Source organism: Condylostylus longicornis, unplaced genomic scaffold (assembly GCF_029603195.1).
Source record: "Condylostylus longicornis isolate FDR11 unplaced genomic scaffold, ASM2960319v2 ptg000135l, whole genome shotgun sequence".
Classification (NCBI taxonomy): Eukaryota; Metazoa; Arthropoda; class Insecta; order Diptera; family Dolichopodidae; genus Condylostylus; species Condylostylus longicornis.
This window is the reverse complement of record NW_026578103.1, coordinates 2,388,478-2,415,156: the sequence shown is the minus strand read 5'-3', so window position 1 is coordinate 2,415,156 and position 26,679 is coordinate 2,388,478. Positions and strand designations below refer to the sequence as shown.

The window sequence follows — 26,679 nt, the reverse complement described above, 5'->3', positions numbered from 1 at the left end:
TTTATATTTGTAACAGATAAATATATTTTTAACTTTTAGTTCTTTGAAGTACAACAAAATTACATTTTTAACATTTTTATGACATGTAAAGTAAAATTCTTAAAAAAAAACGAAGAAAATTTCATTCTAGGTGGTCTAAATTTAAGTACATTATTATATACGCACATAATATCGTATATTATATTCATACTTGTTAATGTATTTTTATAATATTATATTATGCATAAAAGTTTAAAATATTTTTTTACAGAATTTTCAATTGCAAAAAAGAAATCCAAAATAAGTACATTCCTCCGCACTATCTTTATAGTTAATTTAATTGCATTTACGGAAATTGTATTAAAAAAAAATAAATATAACAAACAAGTAAAAAAATTCGAAATATTAAATAAACATAATCCACATTTTTTGAAGATTTAATTGCATAATTCATAATTTAAAGGCCATAATTTCACATATAAAAAATTGTACAAAGAAGCTTATCAAAAATAAAATACTAATGAATTAAACTAAAATCCAATACATAAACTTATTTAAAATTTATAATTAAAAAAAGAAAAAAGAAATTGAATTTAAAATAAATTTTAATGGAAATTTTGTGAAAATGCGGTAATTGTGTTTACTAAATTGAATTAAAAAAAAAAAAAAGAATTTGTTAACTTATAGAGGAGTGTTTGTATAAAATCACATAAAATTTCACTTAATTATTGGAGTATTTATTACATAATAATTATAAAAGAAAAAAAATTCAAATAAATATAGCTTTATACTGTGTGTGTTCAAAGAAAATAGATGAATAAAAGATTTAAATATAATAATATAAAATAATTTTACAGGATATTTCAAAGGATTATAAAAAAAGCACAAAAATTTGTTAATGATAATAAAAGGTATGTTTTTTATTAAGGTTTAAAATAAATTTAAAATAAATTCAATTCAATTTTAAAATTAAAATTTTACAGTTATTTCTTTAAATTGAAATACAACATTTTTCTTTGTTTCCTTATCATGTGTCTGTCACGTACGTAGGTTATGGTTATCATGTATGAATATCATATGGATAAATCTACCATAAACGTGTAGAAAACTTATTGAATTTTTAATAAGAATTAAGATTTATTTCAAATTTTAGGGGTAAATGGAAATCGTCTGAATTTAGGCGTAAATGGAAATCGAAAATCTACATTTCCGTTTAGCATATCATCAGACATAACCATAAAAAACAATAAACATCTCAAAATGTATGATCTTCAAAACACAAATTTTATATATAGCTTGCATTTTTCGCATTCAATAATTTGTTTTATGTTTATTTTAACTAAGAAGTTAACACAAAAACATGTTGAAAATAAATACGTACGTAAAAACTGTACCTGTTCTAGTGCCTGTATTAATATACTTCTAAACGGTAAAAATACTTCTAAAATAGTTGCATATGTTTGTGCTAACTTCATATTCTGTAATTTCTAAAAGTTGGATAAATCTTGTTCGACATATTTTTGAAATGTTACCAAAAATTAACAGATCGATTTGCAATAAGTATCGATCTTCTATGTCAGACCTTTACTACATTCCAATTTTACATTTTTGTGCATATACCGAGGAATCATCAACTAATTTTCTTGGAATTTAATTTTTAAATTCTAATGAAATAAAATAATAATGAATTTATAAATTTTTTTTTGAAAAATCACGTCTTGGACCCCAAATTTCCAGGGTGTCTGTGAAATAATTGACGGCATTTCTATAAATTCAACGTCTAAAGTTCTTTTTGCTACCTGAACGAACTGACGAAAGTTTCAGAGAATTCGAATTGCACAAAGTGAACTGATACTAAGAGCTAAATTTTGGTTTTTCTAGGTTTCTTAGTTAAAAGCTCACTAGTGTCCTTAAAATTTGGAAGAAGCATGTAAAGGACATTTTCATAATTTTGTGTAAAACTTTTGTTAAAACTTTTTGGTTCAAATCTCTTCCACTATTCCGTAATGAAAAAATATTATGCTTTTCGTTAAAAAGAGAAAATGCCATATTAACATTTTCTATTTCAAAACGTGTGTTAGAACTTTATGTATGTAAATTTTTACTCCGAAAAATTTTATTAAGTTAACAGATAAAAATATTGTAATTGAAGAGTAATAACCAGAAATTTTTTTTTGGTTATCTCATAAAAACTTTTTTTTTATTAACGTATCTAAGTACATCGTCAAGGAAATTGTCTCAGAAATTTGTTTTTAAACGACGGTAAGTTTAAGAAAAATATTTTTATTTTCAATTTGACCGATTATGCCAAAATCTAACAACTTTCTAGAATCTATAATCAAAACTAAAATTTCTGGCAACTATTGTCAAAATCTAGAATTTTTGGCAACTATTGTAATATTTATATACACTGATATAAGGCATACATTAGGCATTAAAAAATTCCTGAAAAGTTTTTTAAAAATTTGTACTTGCGCTTTAAAATTCAAAATTGCATTTGAAATACTTAGACTAAATTAGGATAAAATTCTATTTGAATAAAGTTGGGTCAAACCAATGGTTTGTATTATAGCAATTTTCCCTTCAACAAGTGAAAATTCTGCTTTCAAATACATTCTATGTATACCTGTCACACAACTAAAATTATTTTCATTCATATACACAACTATCTCTAGGATTGCATATATTTGGGATGAACGATTTATGCAGTCTTTGAAATAAAATAAAAATAAATTTTAGTAAGGGTTCACATAATGCTCGATTTTAAGAGTTAATTGAGTTAGTTAAGAAAAATAATTATATTTTTTAATGTCATGGAGTTTATCGTTAGCTTTTTGCGTTTACAGAAATTTATATAAGGCGTCAAAAATTCAATTTTAAATTTTTTTCTAACGAAATAAACTATTTATTAGTGTCTAAAAGCTGCTAAAATTTCAGGCTTCTGCAGTCTGGGGTCTAGAAGAGAAACGACATCAAAAATTTGAAAAAACGGCCATTTTTTTTAAAGTTTACCTATAGCGTGACCCAATAGGAGAAGCAAGCCACTGCCCTTCTGCGTTTGCAAAATGCTTATGGTTTCATTACAACAAATGGGTAAAAAATTTCATATTTAGGCTTTTAAGGGGGTATAATTCTAGAGTGGGGGAGATAGATAAAAATTTTGTTCTACTGAAATAATTTTCTAGTAAAGATCTACGTATATATTAAATTTCAGCTTTCTATCTTCAAGGGTGTAGAAGTTTTGAAAACATGTCAACGGACGGACGGACGCACGGACAGAGTGGAACTATTAAGCACTTTTTTTCAAAAATTTTTTGGAAAAGTGCTAAAAAAGAAGAAACAACGTATATATCGGCATTTAAAGATGTTTGTGTAGGTGGAATGAAAAACAAATCGTTTTATATATAGAATTGTATATATATATTGTATATTACTGTTACGTTTTTATAAATCCAATTTAAATGAATTGAAAAAGGATAGTTAGTATTTTCCCACAGTGCGATATATCCGATGATAAAAGTAGGAAAATCCATAAAATTGTGATATAAACTTTAAATTTATTTTTTGTAGTATGTCACATGATGTGGGTAGACAATGCAAACTTTTTCTTATAAAATAAAATTTTGCATTAACTTTTTGGAAAAAAAATTTGCATATAAATGCCCACGTTTTACTCTGTCAACTATGTTCGATAATTACGTGGACGTTGATAGTATAATACAAAAAAATAGAAATTAATTTTGAGATTCCGAACCAAAACGTTTTAATGCATTAAAAGCTTAGTGTTTTTCTGAAAGTTTTCGTTATATATTCCTTGCAAATAGAATTTAGTTCTAACATATTTTCTTTGGTAAAATTTAGCACTTTTTCATCAATTTTTAAACAAAATATGCTTATTGCTTTAATTCTGACCATAAATTCTACATCTTACTAATTTGTGGAGTTTGTGTAGTAATTACTTTTAGAGTGAGGGTGCATAGAGCTAGAAGTTTGGCTCTACATGAAATTGGATCAATTTTGGACAACCCGAGTCAAATAGTAGCAACATATTTTACATGAAAATTTCTATAAAAGAACAATACAACGGTCGGTGATGTTTTTTTGCTAAAAATGTTTTTTAAAAATTTTGTTATATGAACGCAATAATAAACATAAGCAAAAGTAGTTAAATTGTAATAAATAATTCGTTTTCATATTTGAAATTCTAAAAGGATTTCTACGTCGATTTGTCTACATGGGATGAGAGCAATGGTAATGATGGTCATATTGAAAATAAAATATCTTATTGTGAATAAAAAATTGTATTTTAATGATGAATAATGTCGATTAGTGCCTTTTTGAAGGAGTTTTTATGAAATTTTTATTTTGAAAAGTTGGGCAACATTTTTGTGTTTTAAAAAAAAAATTTAGCAAGGCGAAAGGCTGTGCTTTGTGTAACAATAGAACCGAAAAAAATGTTGTGGTCGCATTTGTAAAAGTGGATTCAAATATTTTGCTCAAGTCGTTCTCCAGTTTTAAAATTGACGAGATCAGATAAAGGTGTGAAATAACAAAATTTAGAAATTAATATGCAGAGCTTAAAAGTGACAACCACGAAAAAATTTTTAATTATTGGTAAAAATTGTTGCTTATATACTTAAATATAAGCTTTTTAAAATATTAGAGCTGTTTTATATTTCTTTGAAAATTGCTTAAGTTAATTTTTTCCATATTTTGAAATATTTGAGAAAAAAAGAAGAAATATTGAGGAGATGTTGTAAAAGTAACCATCGTAACAAAAAGTAAAAAAGTTACCTAAAAATAAAAAATCTTGAATTTCCTTTTCAGGTCCAATCGAAATATCGCTGATCTGCTCATCCACATATCAAATTCAGTTGACCGGAAATTTTACATGTTTTTAATGTCAATGAATTATTCATATTTTTCATAAACAAAATTGAAATGTTTTATGGTAACCTTGATAACAAGGTTTATTCCACACTTACATATATCTTCCACATTTTCAGTCTATAAATAACTCACATGAAAAATAATCAGTAAATTTTCTCAACTATTGCAAAAACTTAATATTTCAACATTTTTATCCAATATTTTAATATTCCAACGTAAGAAATTAATTTGAATTCAAGTACTTTACTACAACTTTACTATTTTAAAATATCTACATTTCTACATTTTTTATGCATTTATTAAAATTAATTTAATTAAAATTTAGTACTTAAATAATACAAACGATTCTAACATTAACTTATATCTATAATTAGTTATGCAAACTGCTTCATATATTTTCATAAAAGTTTTAAATACAAATAAAGTATCTTGAAGTAGTGGAAATCGATAATAGAAATTTATTTGAATTTACCTTAATATTTAGTTGTATAAACTTTCCATATTTATCTGGTATGCACATCACATATTTATATATATAAATATATAAATTTATTTACTACAACTGCATTAGCAACAAAATACTACTAAAATATAAAGATATTCCCATACTTCTTACGTTCATAGAATTATATTAAAGAAATAGTGTTTAATCACGTGCAATATCTTACAAATTTTTATGCTTTTAAGCTATTGACTTACAAATTTCTGCTTTATAAGACAAAAAGCTATTGTATCTGTACATTCTTTATTGATTTACCTTAACATTTACGCAAATAGTTTTCGAATTTTCTTAAGGATATTTCTTGCTATGTTTATAACCACATTCTTGATAAATTTAAGAAATTTGAGTGCTATGATTAAGTCATTGAAATAATGTTACGAGTATATAATATTTTACAAGTATAAAGAGTTATTTCGATTATTTTAACTTTTCTTACCAAAAACAATTATAATTTGAAAATAAAGTAGAGTTGGAACCCATGGTTTGTAAAGTAGCACTTTTCGGTTAAACAAATGGAAACCTTCATTCACATGATAAAATAGGTAAAATAAAAAATTGCATGCTTTTAGGATGAGCAAAAGAAAAAAATTGTAAGAGACGTTAAATTAATCTTCGAAATTAAGATTTAATTGTTTGAGTTCAAATAAATAATTACTTTTTCTGATGATGCGATATTTACCGTTAGCTTCTTGTTTTTATAGAATTTTGGAAAAGATTGCAGTTTCGGAAATATAAGGGGCCGAAAACTCAAATTTTACCAATGTCGCGTGCCGAAAATTTGGTTGGTGATGGCAGTACAAAAAAAAATTCTTTTAATAAATTAAACTATTTGTTAATTCTTAACAAATTAACAACAATAAAATGTAATAGTAAACATTTATTTTTGTGTAAAATTTCAGCTTTTTATCATAAAGGGTGTAGAAGTTTCGTGAATAGAAGCACGGACAAGCAGATGTGTTTAGAGAAACTAATAAACACTTTTGATTCAATTTTTCATTTTTGGGAAAGTGCCAGAAACTAAGTTATATCTTGCTAAAATATTTAAGGATTTATTTCATTTTAAGTAATGCTTTGTGTTTTAGTATATGCTATAGTTTTCAATTATGAAAACTATTTAACTACTGGAAATTATTTTAATATTTAAATGCGAGAGATTTATACACAGAACTTTATCAACATGATAAGTGAATGAACATTTTATAAACTGAGAGTTTATAAAATTTTAATATTCCTTTTTAAAGAAGTTTTTAAAGTTGATAAATGATGTAAAAAGTATGAAAAAAACTTAGGCTATCAACTCTGATAAACAATGAAGCTCTTAAAATTAATGTTCATAGGCATAACCAGCAAGCACAACTGGTTATTAAAATGGTAATAATCAAACAGCTTCGTTATGATACGAGAAACTCGAATGAATAAATAGTTTACTCGAATCTAGCATATTGTTTACAAAAATATGTTTAACTCTAAACACAAATCATAAATTTTAAAAATTAAATTACAATAGTTGGCATAATAGTAAGTTTTAAGATATATTGTCATGTAAACTCAATATTTAGTCAACCTTTTACAGTAAAGCATTTAAGAAAGAATAAAAAAGTTTGACATTTTACTTTCACATTCTAAAACGTATAGGATTAATGGTGTAATTATATTTGAAGTTAGATAGTGATTTATTGTTTTCTAATTGTTGTCGAAAATATGATCTGCACTATACGAGTATAAAAATTTTGAAGGTCTTCTTAATTTTATTCGTTTGTACAATAATCATAAATTAGCAATACTTAGAAATTTGAAAAAATATAACGTGAATTAATTCGTGAAATGCAATCAAGAGGGGATCGTGGAACTAACATGCTAATGAGACAGACAGAAAAAATCGAAAATTTATATTAAGGTATGAAAGATAGATATAAATACGAGTACAATCTCTCTGCTTGCATAAAATATTTTGATTCGTAATTATGTTGAAAATATACGCGATCAAAAAAACAATAAATTTTGATATCCAGAAATCGGAATTAATTAAAGACACTGTTGGTTCGCATACATAAAGTTGTAATATTTTAATGTTCGCTAAGTCTTTTTATACTTATATCTTGAAAAAATATATTGAGATTCTTGATGTTTGTATATTACTAACAAATTTAAAAAAAATATACTTATTAGTTTACGTTTTCTATCCATACATGCGTTAGACTGCAGCTATATTTGGGCCATACAAAAATATATTATGAACCTACTTCAGCTTCTGTAAAATAAAATGCATGCAGTTGAAATTTTTAACATTAATTTTGTCTTATGCGGTAAATTGAAAAAGCTTAAGGTTTCAACAATCGTGGTTATCTATATTTTTGGAAAAATCTCTAGAGGTAGAAACAGTATTTTTTTGAATTTTTATAATAAAAAATTAACCTTAAATAAAGCTATTTATTTTAATCCTTGCTTATATGTTGTTATTAAATTTATTATGAACTAAATCCCAGAAAGTATACAAAAATAATATTATGTTCATTTATTTACTTATTTATTAAAAAAAACTATATGCACAAAATAATTAAAAAAAATTTAACTTGTTCAAAGGTTTTTACTGCTTTATAAAACATTGATTTGATTCCAATTTATTTTTATTAAAGTAGAGAGTATAAAATATTTTTCTAACAATTTCACGTAGGTAAAAGCAAAAAATAAGAGAATTGCATGTTTTGTACTCTTGAGAATTTTCATCTGTTTATAGGTATCTGTACTCGTTCCACATCTGTAAATTAAGAATAATATTATTACAAATGCAAATTTTTGCGATTAGTGTACATATACATATACATACAAACTTTAAATTTTATCAGCAAATTTGTTTGACTTCTTTACAAAAAAAATAAATATTTAGCTAAGTGTACAAAATTTTATTAATGAGTAATTTAAACAGAACAAATAATACTTTCAGGAATCCTAAGTATAATCTATTGTATCTATTACATACCATTTTCAAAGTTCATTGTCTTTTAACTCATTCATTTAAAATTTTCAGTTTTGACGTTAAGTTTATTAAAAAATTTTAGTTTAAGTATAGGCTGATTGAAAAAGGAAATTATGTGAGAAGAATTAATATTATAAATTGTTTGACAATGTAAAACGCTGACTATATTCTTGTGGCACTATGACTGTGCTATAAAACTATATTCTTGTGGCACTACAAGCAAAATGTTGCATAAAGCTTGTTTGCTCTGCGCTCAGTTAAACATTTTTGAAAAAAGATTCTTATGCATGCTTACGTATATGTACATATGTATATTTCTTCTTAGTGAATTTCGTAAAGTGCATATGAATTTGTTCAATGCATAGCATACATTAGGATTTATTTAATTTGAATTCAAAATTACTTTTTGAAAAAATTGTGGTATATAATTATTGCATAGCAATATTTTCAATTCAATTCAATTAAATTAATAATGTTATTTTTCAATACTTTTGTAGTGCTTTTTAAAAATACAGCATTTATGAAATACATAATTTTTTCATCAGCGCTAATGTACACCTCAGTAGACAATACGAATATAAGCACAATGGCATTTATAAGCTTTTAAAAAGCATTATTATTGTTTAAAAAATGATGTTTTGTGACGTCGGATTAATATTTCAGGAATATTAATTTTTGTTGTTGCGGTAACTTTTATTTTGTATGTTTTTGTTTCACAATGCTGATAAAGCATGCACCACGAAGCTACAATAATGCAATTATAATATAATTTTCACTTTTAAATTTATTTTTAAAAACAGATTGAAATATAATAAATAAGCACATGAAATTATTTTTTATGCTGTTTTGACACCTTTGAGTTATATTTTATTTGAATACAGAGAACAAAAAAAATTTTGGAATAATAATATTGAATGTGAGTAAATATATGTATATTATGTACATTATGAACGGAAGATGAACAGGAAGGCAGTCAAACCATTATTTTTATAATTCTTTTTTGTTTAATATTCACAAAATTTAAGTAGCATGTAATTATTCTAACATTCTCGAAAAAACAAGCATAATTTAAAAGAAACTGTTAGACTCTTTAGCAAACTAATGCTTTTAGGCAGAATTTGAATGCTTTCATTAAGTATTCTTTTTTTAGCCTTGTTATCCAGACTTGCTGGAAAAAAACCAATTAAGAATTTAATTTTCAATACCAATATTGTTTGTTCAATGTTATTTTCAAAATTGATGGAGGATTGATATACAAACAAAAGATTTCATATACCTAGCGTTTAAAGAAAATAATCTACAGGCTCCGAAATGCATTATTGGTGAACAATTGGTGGTCAGCAATTAGCGTCTACAAAGATGAAGTTTTAATGATACTAATGTATTTATAATTAAGCCAAGAGGCATCATTTAAAATCACATACAATGTTGATAAGCCCTTTATAAATTATAGTAAAAAATGTTCGAGAACTTCTTTTAGGCATAAACCCGGCGAATATGAAGCGTTTCAAATAAAAGCCTGAAAGTTTTCTAAAGTGATTTTGTAAACTAAGAAGAATAATTTAATTCTACTATATTTGAAGAATATGTTTCGAAATAACATCCAAAACGATTTCAAAAATTTTATTAAATATTTCTCAGATTTTTCCATTTCACATCCGACCCTTCTTCAAATTTTCATTTTTATGGAATTGAATACGGTATAATTGAACTGAATTAAAATTCGATTTCTCAAATGAATAATAGAAGTTCATTAAAATTATTAAAAGTGATTAAAAAAGGATATTAATGTTCAAAAACAAGGGTTGACTTCTTAGTATAAAAGAAATATTTTTGTTTGACTTTTTAAACTATTGAATATTTAAGTAATAATAAAATTTTTTTATAAAAAAGCATAATGTCGAATTATATTCATCATGAGAAAGTGCTACTGCAGTTGTATGAATTTCGATCGCATTTTATTTGGTTATTGATTTTTCGAGCGTTAATTGAAATTCTCTGGATTTATACGTAAAATGCACTTTCGTTTTAAATTTTTTTTCAAATTCTTGCAGAAAGTCGATCTGTATTGAACGAATTGATAAAATTTTGGTGCGTATTGGTCTCATCAACCCAAGCTTTACAAAATATAAAAGTTCAAGTTTCGCATTTTAAAGATCCTATCGGCTCTTTCGGAGCCGATAGGATCTTTAAAATGCGAAGTTTTCTTTTGCGTTCAACAAACAAAAAAATTGGATTTAAAAATCAATTATCCCTTGTTATAATCCAATTTGATTATTAAAGGCGTCTTGCCTTTGGAACACAAAAATACTAGCAATATTTCCAAATTTTCATGCTGTGTCGATAAGATTAGATTTGTTAGAACTTACATTACAAAACTAACTATAAGTTGTGAAAGAAGTACCTATTTATATTTATTTTTTTTACGTTCACGATTTCTACAATTGGTTTACACCTAAAATTTACCTTTCCTATTTCATTACTTGCCATAAATCTACATATATAAAGCAAAAAAATTTTTTTTAATTATACTTTACAAATAAATATTCTTACCATTATCAACATCCTTTAATCAGTATCGTTTGCAACCAATATTAATCACCATTATTATTAGCATATAAATTAAATGTATGTTGCATTTTTTCACTTGAAAGTTGAATAAACAGTATACACACATTCATGCATATACTTATATATTTATACCTTTGCATATTATGATGATTAAAAAAAAGAATAAATAAAAGTTTGAATAAAGTGAATTAAAAAATTGAAAAAAATTGAAAATAGGAAAACAAAAAATGAAATAATAACAAAAACTGTGAATCCGTTTTAAATGCAGAGTAAACATTTTCAATAAATTAATTGCTACTTTTATGAATGAAAATTATTATTCGATGATTATTCTATTTTAATTTTTTATTTTGTTTTACCTATATAATGCTTTCATCATTCTTTGTATATTATGTTTATATAAATTCAAATAAATATTCACACATATATTATAACCATCTGTAATATAAACATAAAAATTTATGTTATATAACTTATATGCAGCTCAGATGTAAGCTCGCATAAATCGCAAGCTGTAAACTTTGAATGGAAAGAATTCATGCGATTATTATAAACAAAAAAAAATCAGTATACTGAGGTCTATATGGTTACATAATATTTTCTGCAATTGAAATTTTATGATTTTTTTCATTTACTGAAAGATTGGATATTCAAATTACACATGCTACTATTTAATTATACAAAATCAATTAAAATTTGTTTACACTGTGGATATTTCATTTAATCTACGATCATAATTTAATTAATTTAATAAATCGTTTTTATTTATGCATTTTTATTTTACTAATTTTCAAAAATTTTAGAAAATATAAAAAAATAAAATAAAATTAAAATAAAATAAAGCATTTTTTTAAATAAATGGTAAAAAAAAACACTTCCAATAAAATGAAATGTTTATGAGATCACGAAATCTGTAATTCGTGGATTTGGGAAGTTTTCGTATTATGAAATTCGCAATATAACATTTTTTAAATTCTTTGTTAAAAGAATTTTTATTTAAGTTCGATTTCCCAATCCAACATTGTTTTCACCTTCTTTTATCCATATGGTATTAGAAGAACAAAAGTATAATAATATGTAAGTAATTAATTTTATGTTAATTTACTACCTTAACTACAAACTGTCGAGGAGAAACTGAATAATTAATTCCCAATCTGAATTCGACACTCCATAATCTATTGCGAATCTTTATCTCTTACTAATTAATGGACGATAAATTCATTTTATTTTTAACTTAATTTTACTTTAATGATCTTTAACAGAATCACATCATTAAGTTCTTTAACAGAATCATATGTAAAATATTTAAAATAAGAAGGTGAAAATAAACGACTAAATTTGTTATAACTATAAAGTAACCTACCAACTGAAAAGCTTAAATTGTTTTTAACAATAACTCAATTTTCGTGATTTTTTGATTTACGCCATTATTCTTTTAGGTGGCGTAAATTGCAATTGCTTTTTTTTATTTTCTATTTTCTACTTTTCCATAAGTGTATTTATTTAAATGTATAAAAACCATTTTACTGTTGATAATAGCCTAAAGGATATTTAATTATTGCAATAAATGAATGCAAGAATAAACATAAATAAAATAATAATTTGAAAATATATAAAAATTTTTGTACATAAAGTAGTTCTATTTGGTTTTGTGTTTTTTTTAGCTTTTACCTTACACTCTTTCCTCAATTTGTTTATTTACTTTTCGATATTATCATTATAATTTATACATAAGTATATGGATTTATCTTATACATATTATATGTAAATAAGTTGTTGTTAAGTTCTTTACATAACACCTGTCTGTTATTAAAGAGGAAAAACAGAAAAATAATAATTATGGTGCTTTTATTTAAGAGAAAGAAAATTATAATGAAGGAAAAATTTTTATTATTACTCACAACATTTTAAATAATACTCCCCAATTTTTTATTAAATAATTAAACAAAATATTTTTAAATATGCAAAGAAAATTGGAAAATAAAATATCAATAAAAAAATGTGGGTTATTTATGAATTTAAAATATGCTTACATGTGTAATAATAATTATTCATTAATAAAATATTTTTGAATGAAATAAATATTGTTGTTAATTATTTTTTTCCTATAAAATCCATATATAATTTTTTATACAATATACCCATATATTATTATATACAATATATAAATCTGATATTAAAATATTAATATTAATGCTTTTCAAAGGAAATAATTTCAAAAATGTATTAAGGTCTGTAGAAATTGTTACTGTAATTTTATTTAATGAAAGGTAAAACAATCATTATGATTTATTATCAAGTATCATGTTGTTCAAGCTGTATAGAATTTCATATTTCTGCTAAAAAAGAAATATAACCAAAACGAGGATAAATTAATTTGATAGTTTGAATTCTGTTTTACCAACATAAGTAGTGCCTCGTCAAATCAAATTGAATAAAATTTAAGTATTTGGGTTTTTCCAGTTAACTGGAAATCGACTGAATACGTTCCGGTTTACTCTAACCATCAAAATATATTTTTAAATAGAATTGCGGCCAGCAAGAAGCATGTTACATTAACATCTTGCATTTAAGAGGAAAGCGTTTAAAAATTTCATTTTTCATTCGCTCTTCTCTTAAAACGAAAGTTCACCAAGTAATGTTTCAAACGACCTCTTATATTATTTATATGTATCTATAATATTATTTAATATGTATACGTTACGTATTATTTGACAGTTATCACATAAACTCATACCACCTTTAAAACATATACTGAAAATAATGACCATGTTTCGCTGTTCTTTTATACAAAATATCAGCACTATAGTTTCAATAGTTTTCATAATATGTGACCAAATGACCTTCGAAATTGTATCACAATGAGAAATTTCACCGAGTTTTGTCGAAAAAATAACCTTAATAAAATATTTACTTGTGCAAAAGATCAATACAATAGTTTCTATAAATTCTTATATAAACCCAAATAATTTTTCAAGTTGTATGGCAGCCATCGTCAGTGATACTTTAACATCATTTACTAAAAGGAGAGGCCACTTTACAAAATTTGCTCTTTCGAAATTTCACTACCGCAAATTCAACAGTTTCAAATATATGACAGAGTAACTCTTGAAGTTGTATAATAACTACCATAACACAATTCGATGACTTTCAAATATGGTAGCCCTGAAAACATATTTAGTGGTGCAAAATTTCAATACTAGCTTCTATAACTTTTGAGACATAGCTTAATGGTTTTTGAAGTTGTTTTGAAGTTTATTCAAAATCTGCAAAAATGAAGAATGACGTTTTCAGAAGTTTTAAAAACAAATGTGAGCTTCCTCCTCTAACAATATTGAAGTTTTTGTCTTTTTGCGAAGAAAAGCTTTAAAATAGGAGAAAAATCTTTTCCGAAACGTAACTATTTTAATGAATATACAAACATTGTTACAAACAGTTAAGTTGTTGTTAAGTATAGTAATTTCATTTTCGTTGTAAATAGTTTTTTAAATAGTTTTTTAAAACTAAATAGTAATTTGTATAATAATTTGTAATGGGAAAAATTATTCTAATTTTTCTTTTTGAAAATTATTAACTATTTATATGGTATTATTTTGGTATTTCAATATTTTATATTATTATTTAGTATTGTTTTTAATTTTCTAATAAGTATTTGAATTGTAGTATTAAATAAAAGTAATAATTTTAGATTCAATGAGTGAATGAACAAAAAAGATAAATTTTAAAATTCTTTACAAAAAAAATTTTTATAATTATTCTTTGGTTATAACTACTAATTTTAAATAATTTTGTGTATGTGTGTAGGTATTTTGATATAATTTTCCGAATATATTTTTGTTAAATAAATTTTTTATTTTCTATGTAATATGAAATCTCTATATAAAAAATATTATTTAGAAAAAAATGAAATATTTTGGGAATTAAAAACTTTAGAATTTCATAAAAAAAATATTATTTTTGTTCCATGTAAGTTTATCTATTACATGGTAAAACCATACTAGGAACGTTTGGAATATTAAATGCAATAAAATTTAATATAACAATTTTTTCTTATTAATTCTTAAATATAAATTTTGCAATTAATACTTTTAATAGTTTACATAAAAATATTATTACACAAGTGCATGAATTTTATTTTAAAAATATTTTTTATATACCTAGTTAAATAGAAATATTTTTCCAAAAAGAATCTAATTTTTTTTTTCTCTTAGGAAAATGAAATTCGAATTATTTCAAAAATTTATGCATTGTAAATATAAAAGATTTAAATTTTCTATAAATGTAGTTGAAAATGATGAAAGTATTAAGAGAATTATTTTAACTTGTGCTAAATAGAAATTTGATATATAGTTTCTAAGTTTTATTCTGAATTTGGGAAAATAAAATTTTCCAATATTGAATATATTCTTTTATATCATAGGTATTGTATTTGATGATTATAGCTATTATAGTATAAAATTTTTGGGTACAAGTAAGCATTACAAGAATTTTCTTTTTGAAAAAAAAATATTTTGAGTCTACCACATAAACCTGCAAAAAAATGTTGTTTCTGTTTAAGTTACGTAATATATTATAGATTTCATAAAACTTCAGAATTATATTAGCCTTCTTATTTATGTAAATTTTAGACATATTTCAGATTACTCGATCTGTATTGAGTAAAATTACGCATTTTGTATTGTACATTGCGTACGATGCGTATGTGTTCATGGAGAATGCCCAGCATAGCATATAAAAAAGGAATATTAAAAAATTTACAATTTAAAAATAAAATTAAATTAAAATTTCGTCGAATTTCAAGTCTTGCTCTTACGAAGTTTCTATGTTATAATTCAAATGATTTTTGAAATAATGCCAAATAACTTTTAGAGTTGAATGGGAACTACTAGAGTGAGTCAAGCGATTTCAACGACTTGGATCAAACACATTGGCCCTACTTATTCACACAGACTCGAGGAATTGGATTGAAAATAAATGAAAATAAAACAAAGTACATGATAGTATCGAGATCAAATACAAGAAGAGTGGCGCAAAATATTACTATTAATGACTACAATTTCGAAGGTGTGAATAATTTTATATATCTGGGTGCACAAATAAATTCAAATAATGATATCCACAAAGACATAAGGCATAAAATATTGACGGCCAATAGAGCATACTATACAATTTCTCATCTATTGGGATCAAGATTACTATCAAGACAATATAAATTACAGATATATAAAACAATCCTGAGACCAATTCTAAGTTATAGTTCCGAAACTTGGACATTATCACAAAGTGATATAAATGGTCTAAGAATTTTTGAACGAAAAATGTTGCGAAAAATATTTGGGCCGAAAAGAAACGAAAATGACGAAAACGAAATTAGAACGGACCAGGAACTGATGGAATTAATTGGCAATGAGGACATTATTGGATATATAAAATCCCAAAGACTGCGCTGGGCGGAACACTTATTCAGAATGAACTCTGATAGAGCTCCAAAAAGAATTTATGACGCAAGGCCCCTACTCAACAGATCTAGGGGCAGACCGAGGTTAAGATGGAAAGACGATGTGATAAACGATTTAAACAAATTACAAGTTAACAACCTAAATAACGCAGTAACGGACCGAGCAGAATGGAGGCGGATAGTCAATCAAGCTAAGGCCCACATCGGGCTGTAAAGCTACTAAAGAAGAAGAAGATTATAATATGCTTTTAATAGCCATCAAAATTTTTATTTGAAAATAAAAATACGTATTGTTAGTTTTCAATTGTGTGGTAACTGCAAACGTATGACATTCTAAAAATTTTGCAATAAGCAATATATTTATATTAAAAACTTTAAAAAATAACTCTGAATTGGCAAGTAAAGGAATTCGTGAAAATTAATTAGTTATGTCGAAATAAAACCTTAACGTTTACACGAAATTCATAGTTAGGTTGCGTAAGACTGTAAGCTTCATTGGTTTTCTTAAATTTTTTTAAATATATATACGTATCTTTGTACTTACTTTCAAAGATATATTGAAAGCTTTAAATTGTGTATACGTATTTCAAATCTCCAATCATTTTATACGAGTATAAAAATATTAGTCGAAAAAATTTGACAAACTATTATTTAGGAAATATTTTAATAATATTTTGTTTTTGAAGTAACTTAACTGAAGTTTTATGAAATTGAAGTGTTGTTAATATAATATTAGTTTTATAAATTCTCTTATTTAATAATATTCAATTTTGAGTATTGATGAATTTTGAATTCCAAACCATTGTCACGGTCAGATTGAATACTACTCTAAAATTCAATCTCTTTAAATTAGGCTTCGCGAGTTTTTGTAAATTGTGTTTAAGTTTTTCGTAGGGTGAGATCTACGTTAAGTATATTCCAAAATTTCCAAAGTTCACCAATATAATTAAAATAAAGATTCACTAATATTATACATGCATATATTATAATCTTCAATGATCAAATTCAAAACCATTTTTCCACATAAATTTAATCCTTTTTCTTCATTTTGTTTGCTCATTTCATTTACATCACCATAAAATAGGTATACATATTATAATAGGTTACATTCTGTGTGAATGATAATATTCATTATCCTTATCAATTTTAACATAAATATATCCGTCTTGCTATTAGTTATTTATATCAGTTCATCCGATCTTTTAAACATGTAGCATAAATATTTATTTTTACTTATTTAAGAAAAAAAAAACAAAAAATTAATACTTATTTACCCATATCAGAATTAAGATATTGGATTACACATGTACATAATATACGTACGTGAACACATAACATGTGTGTTTATATATACATACATACATTAATATAGATTTAACTTCCGTCTAATTATATATTTTGTAATTTATATTATTATATTATCGTCTTATTTTATAATTTTCAAAATTAAATTCAATGTAAGTGTGTTCATATTATGCAGGATTTTCTTAAATGAAACGAATATAAATTATTCGCTTTTCTTTGTTGAACTTCCATCATTAAAATCTGTATGATATACAATAAAAGTTTTTGAGAATATTTTGTGTTGGTTTTGAAAAATTAAAATGTTTTAAACCTTAAACGCGGAATTTTCAACGAAATCAATTTTGAAATTTAATTTTTTTTTTAAATGATATTTTAATGCAGCATAAATTCGGGAATCCAAGATACCTACTAAAGCAAAAGCTACAATTAAATGTGTGGAGCTTCTATATCTATCGCATTGGGCATATCATAAATATTTGAAGCATTAAAGAGCATCTAATTGAATTATTAGTTAGAAAGATCAAATCAATAATATAAAAAAAAATATATAATTAAAAAGTAAAGCTTTTTAATTAAGTCATGGTTTTTTAAATTCGCTTTATATTTGACTAGGATATAAAAATATTCAAGTTTTTCCTAAATGGATGAAGGCGATTATTTCTCTCCGTTCCGATTTACTAATAAATAAAAATGTATCTAAAAATTGCGAAACTATATACATACGTAAATATGTAACTCGTACGTAAATACGAGTATGTGCAAAATAATATTCATACAATACAAAAAGAAAGAAAATCTCATATTTTTTATAAAATACTGTAGGGATCAGTAGAGCGTTGATATGGTATGTAAGCATTACGCGTTTAAAATTAGCCTAAAATTTTCAATGTACAGCACCTATTTTTTTTTTCTCGAAATATAAAAGTATTTTTTACATTTCCTTACTCTCTTTTATTCATATTAACCTTGGTTTACATTGGCATTTGAAATAGATGCTGTAAAATATAATTTATGTTAATGAGATGTTGTTGTATAGTCGTTTTTTTGTTATAACTGTTAATGGAAGATGAAGGAGCAAAATATTTTCTTCTCATTTCCGAACATCCTTTCAATTTATTGCTTTATATTGGATATATTCTTTCAAATATATTACATAATATGTATATAAGTATGTGTATGATGGGTAATGTGATTAGGTATATAATTTGTATAAATGAATGTTTTTCAAAAAAGAAAATTCTGCGAATATATGGGAGCACAAGCAAAGAAATTATTAAAATAAGAATGGCATATTCGATTATTTATGTCTACATGTTTATTATAATCATATTATATTTGTGTGTACGTGTTTGTATTTTTACATTTCCACTTCCTTCTTTTTCTTACTTTAATTTTGTTCGTTTTTCAGAACAAAATTTGCATATTATTGTAAATTATTTACTTGTTAAGAGAAAAAAAAATACGCAAAAGATTTTTTTTTTTGGAATAAAAAATATAAAAAAAGCACGTTAAAATAAATAAAATTTTTTCAGTTGGTTGGATTTGATATGAAAAAAAAAAATCCTTTTTCTACTTGTTTGTCTATTTTTGATGGATTTCAAGGTTTTCTTTCACCATTCATCGGAATTAAGGATTTTGAGTGAGAATTAAGAAAAATTTTTTAACCGTTTTTCATCATTATTTTGTAGAAAAAAAATAATTTCGTTTACACATTCTTACGTTTCCAAATTTTTTTCTATTTTTATTCTTACGATTATAAATTTTATACTATTTTTTGTGCGTCTTTATGTATACATTCAGTAGAATATGAAAAAAAGAATGAGTTGTTCCTGCATTACTAGCTTCAAGAAATTGTTACTCCAAATTTATGAAGTCAGTTGTGAAATATGTAAGAGTGTTAAAACTTGCGTTAAATTCAAAGTATCAAAATTTTATCTATTAAATTTTAAGTGCGATAGAAAATTCCTTGTTTTATAAATATCCTGCGTGTATGCCTTGTCTGTTAGACACTGAAGCTCATTTGTCATCTACATAAATTTACCAGTAAATGGAAGTTATTATTATTTGAAATTAACAAAAATGCGCAAATTCTCAATTGTCATTACTTTTTTTTAATTTCGCCATATTTGAAAAAGTTTTCAGATATTCATTTGTAAATTTGAAGAATACAAGCGGGATTGGCTACAAATCCAGGGAGAATACCAGCAAACTACTTAGTCATTTATTGATTTAGAATTTTGAAAATACAGTCGGAAAATTTTTCTTATATTATTTCAAAGATATGTAGATGTTATTCTGTTATAGATGGACTAAATTCATAATGGAAAGCTTTATGTAATTTTAAAAGTAAGATCCAATTCCATTACATATAAAAATTTATGTAAAATGTAAGATCATTATTAATTTATTTCTTGAAAAATACAAAATTCATTAAAATTTTCGAATTTTCCAATTTTATATAATATGCTTGTATTTATATTTTAACCAAGAGTTTAATATTTTTTATTTACTTTATTATTCTTAATAATATTAGTAATTGTTATAATGAAAGATACAATTAAGCTTAAAGATTTTATAAATTTTCTAAAAAAAATTTAATAATGTGTGCGCATTTGAGTAATGATTGTGAAATGTTGTTTGTATTATATTAGTAAAAGGGAAAAAAAGAAATTATTTAAAGTTAATTACATATACAACCTTTTAATATTTGAAGTTCAACCATTAGAGATAAAATGATAATTAGTAAACACCCCAACTTATATCTTATACCCCAACTTATATCAACTTATATCAAATAACAGGTCTGAACGGTATTACATATTTTTTAATTCGCTTTTGATAGTGAAAATATTTTTGAAATCGAATTTTTCTTTTATTCGTATGTACAAGCAATAACAGAAAAGTTTATGAAACACTGTTACGAGCACTGTGAGTTTTTAAAAAATTTAGCATTAATTATTGCAAATAATATTCAAATTTTTAAATGAACGCGACAAACAATGTTCGTATCACAACACTTAGAATTCCTTAGAAATGTAATGGGATTATGAAATTGGGAATTTCTTTAAAAGTTATCCTGTTTATTATTATTAGCTAGTTTTATAATACAAGCATATGTATTTGAAATTTGAAGCATATTTACGTAGGGAATGCAGCAATAAATTACGTAAATTCTGTTCATTATTATTGAATTTCTAATGAGCGCAAATTTTTTGTAATGGATACAGAAAATTTGAAGTAAACTAGCGGCTCAAGCATACTAGCCAGAAGAGTTGGACACTGTATATGGAAGCCGAATTTTGACGCAATGTTCAAAACTTTGGATTATTTTTTATTATAAACGTATTATCGATAAAGAATAATTAATTATAGGCTGAATAGAAGCTCAACAAATAAATTGATACGATCTTTTTGTAAATTTTATTGTAATACATTTTAGAATTTAAATCTGCTTTAAAAAAATGGAGGAGTTTTTCCTTTCAATTCATTTTCCTTTGTCGTTTTGCTGTTATTTGTTGGAAAATCGTAGAAAATAAATAAAAAGATTGAAGAAATGGAAAAGAGTGGAAAACATATTAAGTATATAAAAACAAAACGAAGAATTATAAATTCCACTCACATCTCTTTTAAGGACTTCTTCTGTAATACGTTGGCATGCACTGTATATGTAGCGCACATAATATTATTTGACTGAAATTAAATTCGTTTTTTTTGTTCGTTTTATCATTTTAATTTTTTTTTCTACTCTGTTTTCTTTGGTTGCTTGCTGCTTTTTACCATTACTGCTTTAAATTTTCTGTTTTCGTTATACCCAGCTTATAATAATTCATTTCTCTTATTTTCTACTCTGATGTGTTCATTCATCTTCTACTTGTCTAATGTCTATACCCACGTAATTTATTTGGTTTGTTGATTTTCGGTTCGGAAGAATTACAATCAGGATAGAAAAAGAAGATGTAGTAACATATTTCAAATACATACATACATACATACAATTAATTGTTATAAAATATACAAACATATACATATAGATTTGTGTGTGATTATATGAATTCAGAACAAATGAGACGAAACGAATTGAACTAAGAAAACGGAAACAGAATTTTTGTTAGAAATGTAGTTACATACCGAACAGTCGAATCCAAGACGAATACTTTACATATAATACAGTCATCCTATTCTTTGTATACACTGTTCAGTTATACATATAAAGAAAATAACTAATTCATAAATGAACATAGTTATTTATATATGTATGTAGGTACTCTTTATGCATGTATTTCTATTATAAAACGAATGGTCGACTTAACAAAAATATAAGCATAAAGCAAGAAAAAGAGAAGATGATTACAATGACAATGGATGGTGATGAAAATGACGACAACAACGACGCCACTTTTCCTAGTACAAAAGAATTAAAAAGAGAGAGAATAAAGAAAACAATGAAAGATGAGAGCATGCAAACAAAACACAAAAGAAAAATATCAAAGAATTTAACCCTCAATCTACTAATTTAACAATTATGATACTACAGGAAAATTTTTAGCTATACATGTAAGTTGGTCGGTGCGATGAGGAAGAAGCAAGCGGTGTGCTTTTCGAAAGAATTTTTAAAGCATTGTTATATTTTATTATTATTATTTCTTTAACAGTTTTTCTTGTAATACTATAACAATAACGATTTGTTAGATTGACGATTTTTCGTAAAATTCTTTTATTTTCCTAAATTATTTTGCTTTTTTGCTATTTTTATTTTGTTTTATTTTTAGTTTCTTACACTCTGTGATTTAATGCTGATATATGTATAAAGGAAAACTCTTCACTGAACCATTTTTAATTGACCACTAAATTTAATTGGATCTCTGGTTCTTTTTTAGTTACTTGACAAAAGTAAATTCGACTCAAATAATATTTTTAAACTAAGTAAAAAAGCAAGCAAATAAAAAATTTATATTTTCTGAGGTTCATAATTCAGTAATAATATGAAAACTAACGAATATTGAAATGAAAAGTAAATCGGGTAATAACAAAAATGGAATTTTCATTATTACATATTTTGAACTATATAAGGAAGTGGCCTTGCCAACTTCGAAATATTTGAATGAATTATAATTTTTGAGGATCAGGAAAATGTTATAATATTATTAAGCTATACACTCGATACGAGCGAGTTGGATCTTATAGATGAAAATAAAGAGAATAAAATAACTCAAAAAAAAAATTCCAAATTTCTCTCCTGAAAAAAAGTATGTTTACTTTACTGATATTATCAATCCAACTACGTGTACACTAAACAACAGCCAAACTTTTTTTATTCGAATTTCATCTAATGTTAATTTCTTCAAAAATGTAGTCTTTCTACACGACTCAATATTTTTCAATACTATTAATTATACTTGAGTATGTTTGATCTTTTTTAAACAGAGTATTGATATTTCGAGTTAGGAAAATTCAACTGTGATTCTAAATTTAACTATTTCTAACTACATATTTCACGTTATTAAGGGCACCCATGCACTGCTTTGAAAGTTTTCTTTCCTAATTTCAGTCAGTATGACAAAAACACAACTGGTTTTGAAATTTTCAACGTAAAAATAAAACCCGAAAAACTTCTGAGCTAATTATCTATTATATTTTCTTCCTATAATTTCTTCTTATATTTTAGCTAGAAATTTTAAATTTTCAGATTTAAGGAATACTAAAACAAAAAGTTATAAGCGAATAGCTTGTTTACACATTTAAAAGCATTACCTACTTTTTGAAATTCGACCGATCATCAAAAGGTTCAAATTCTATCGCTATAAATAGTTCCACCTTTCAAAATTTTATTTTGAACTTGTTACCATTTTGTAAACGTACAAGGAAACTGCTCGTCACATTTGTTTTATCTTAAAATGTTCAAAACAATAAAACAATAGTAAAGCGAAAAGAAAATCAAAAGCCCAAATTTTTCATAAAAGTATTAAATTGCAAAATGAAAAGTGAAAGCATATTATAAGTAAAAAGGCATAAAAAATAAAAAAAGGACTTGTAAAAATACGAGTAAAAGCAAAGCAAAATTATTTCGGCAAAATAAAAAAAGAGGCCTTTCTCCGTTAAAATGTTGCCATTAATGAATTTTGTACCACTTAATGACTGGGAAAGTAAAATTTTTTGTACAGTTCAGAGCAGAACTTAAAGAGAAAAACCAAAAACAAACTGAGTTATGTGTAAAATATTAAAAAATAAACGAGAAAAAAATATAAAAATATTTTATATATGTTTGTACAGTTCGTATATTGAGTTGTATGTATATGTGTACAACAAACCGATGAATATCATGAATTTTTCTAAAAATAAGAGGAGGACTAAAGATAATGATAAAAATTTTCCGTAATTTATATTACTGTCACGTTCGTTTCATTTTAAAGATCCACTGTGTAGCTAGCATTTTAATAATAATAATTGTCAATAACGACATTATGCGGCGCGGTCAAGAACCCCTTTTATTTCATTTTATTTATGTTTGTGATAATGTATATAAAGTAAATTATGGGCGGCGGGAAGTGTATACATTTCTTTTTTTGTTATATTTTTTGTAAATTTTCAGTTGTTTAGTCCAACCCCTCAATATGATTATTTGAAAACATTTTAATAAAATTTTCTTTTTCTTAACATTAAACAAACACATGAGAACGTAATTTGTCTAACTCAATTTTTTTAAATTTTTGGTTATTTATTAGTCAAAATTTTATTAATTACAAGTTTGGTAATATTTCATTGTAATTTTTAGCATTTTTCCAAAAAATGTTTGAAAAAGAGTGCTTATTAGTTTCACTCCGTCCGTCGGTTCGTCATGTCTACAAAACTTCTACACCCTTAAACGTGGAAAGCTGAAATTTATATGTACATAGATCATTACTAGAAACTTATTTCCGCAGAAGAAAACTTTTAATTATCTCCCCCTCTTTAAAAGTTATAGCCCTACAAAGGCTTAAACATACTATTTTTTGACTATTTATTAAAATAAAACGAAGCCACGAACATGTTTTAAATTCAGTAAATGCAGAAAAGTATAGTTGAGCTTTTTCTACCGCGGCTATTTAAATATGCTATTAGAACTTTAAAAAAACAAAATGGCCGTTATCCTATTATTACCATTATCTAAAATCCGATTTTTCGAAATTTATGATATCATTTTGCTTCTGTTGTAGGAGCCTGAAATTTTAGCAGCTTTTAGACACTAATAAATAGTTCATTTCGTTAGAAGGAAGCTTTTTCTCAGTTTGCCCTGAAACCTGTTTAGACAAATTTTTATATTCTGATGAAGAACAGCTATGTATATGCGTCTAAAATTTCTAAGATTGAATGTTATTTTCTCTGAGAGAAAAATACTAAAAATGAGTTTAATGTTAAAAATAAGACAAATTATTCGTACAAAAAATGGCAGCTAAAATTTCTGTTTAAAAAATTTGGCAAGCAGGTCAAATATAACAAATCGGAAACAGTGTCAACTATGCCGTAATTATAACATGCTCAATATTACATAAAATTGGTGAAATAGTTTTATTAAATCTGCATTCCAACAAGCCTTCAAAAAATGAATATATTTCGTGTATGGGGCTATAAAGATATTAAACTAAATCTTAATTAAAAGTTTTCAATTTCATATTGTTCCATGCAAAAATAGGTTTTTTTGGAAACTCTGTGACAAATTTCTTTCAGTGAGAAATCGAAAATAAAATTTCCAAAGAAAGAGTGTTTTTGGTAGTATACAAATAAAATTTGAGAAATAGCATAAAAATAAATTATCTAAAATTTTGTTCGTGGGCAATTCTCAATATTACTATGATTTATTAAGTACGTTAACTACCCTTTTTTGTATTTGAAGATATTAGCATTAGAAAATTAATTTTCACAGTTTTATAATTATTGACAACTTCCACTATGAACAATTCTTCATAGATTCAAAGTTGCAAGCTTTAATATTTTCAATTTCTAGTTGAAGGTGCTTAAATGAATTCATGTTCGAATGATGTATTTTATAGCTACAATAAAAATAAAATCTTAAAGAAAAACAATTCCAAAATCTTTTGTAAAATAAGTATGGTAAGTAAATATAGAAAAAAATGTTTACGGAATGGTACAAAGAATAAAAAGTGGAGAAAAAATATCATAAGCGATTTTTATCCTTATAAGAATCCTGAGAATAATATTAATTCAATGCAAAATGAGAATGACTGAAAAGAGAAAATAATGTTTTTTCTGCAGTTTTTTTCTTACATTTTTTATATTTTTCCTTTTAATTTTAGTATGAAAAATGGAAATTAGAGAAAGTTTTTCCATTACTATTCAACATTATTTTTTTATTCTTCTAGAATGTTTCTTCCATTCTTCTCCTTACAATTAATTCAAAATTTTATTGTACACAAACTATACATTAAGCTAAGAAGAGTCTGTAAGGTTGTATGATTCTAGATGAACTATAGATCAGGTTGGCACTAAAATACATAACATAACTTATAATATACTTATGCATTTTTATATAGATATAATAATATAATGTTCTATGTAAAAAGTGATGAAACAAGAATTGTGTAATAGAATTTATGAGACAAGTTATTCAGAGCAATGAACTTTTAAATATGCAATTATCCTTTATTTTCCCTCCTTTTTCTGTTTTCAAGCATATTTAAAATTAAATATAATAAATGATCAAATAATCTATTCTTTTAGATTTTTTATTTTATTTTTTTATTATATAAAATAAATAGTTGGATAGATGAGATAGATGTAAGAGAATATTCATGTTAATTCATAAATTAATATTCAACTAAAGATTATAGCAACGACAAAAACATACATTGAACATTTTCAAAGAGCACTCTTGAAGTCCCAACTTATAGGTAAGTTATGTGGCGGCAACATATGTTTTATATCAAGTTTTCGGTGGGAGTAGACTTCTCAGGTTAGGCTGAACCGATTTTGATGAAATTTTATATGTAAGTTTATATCGAC

The 26,679-nt window shown here is 24.8% G+C and overlaps 1 long non-coding RNA gene across 1 annotated transcript in view; it reads left to right on the top strand.

Moving 5' to 3' along the window:
- Nucleotides 1-613: 613 nt before the first annotated feature.
- Nucleotides 614-26,679, top strand: part of LOC129615399 (uncharacterized) — a 109,894-nt gene continuing 83,828 nt past the window's right edge. Inside the window, exon 1 of the long non-coding RNA XR_008697451.1 lies at nt 614-890. This is a non-coding gene — a long non-coding RNA (uncharacterized LOC129615399). The remainder of the gene's footprint in view (nt 891-26,679) is intronic.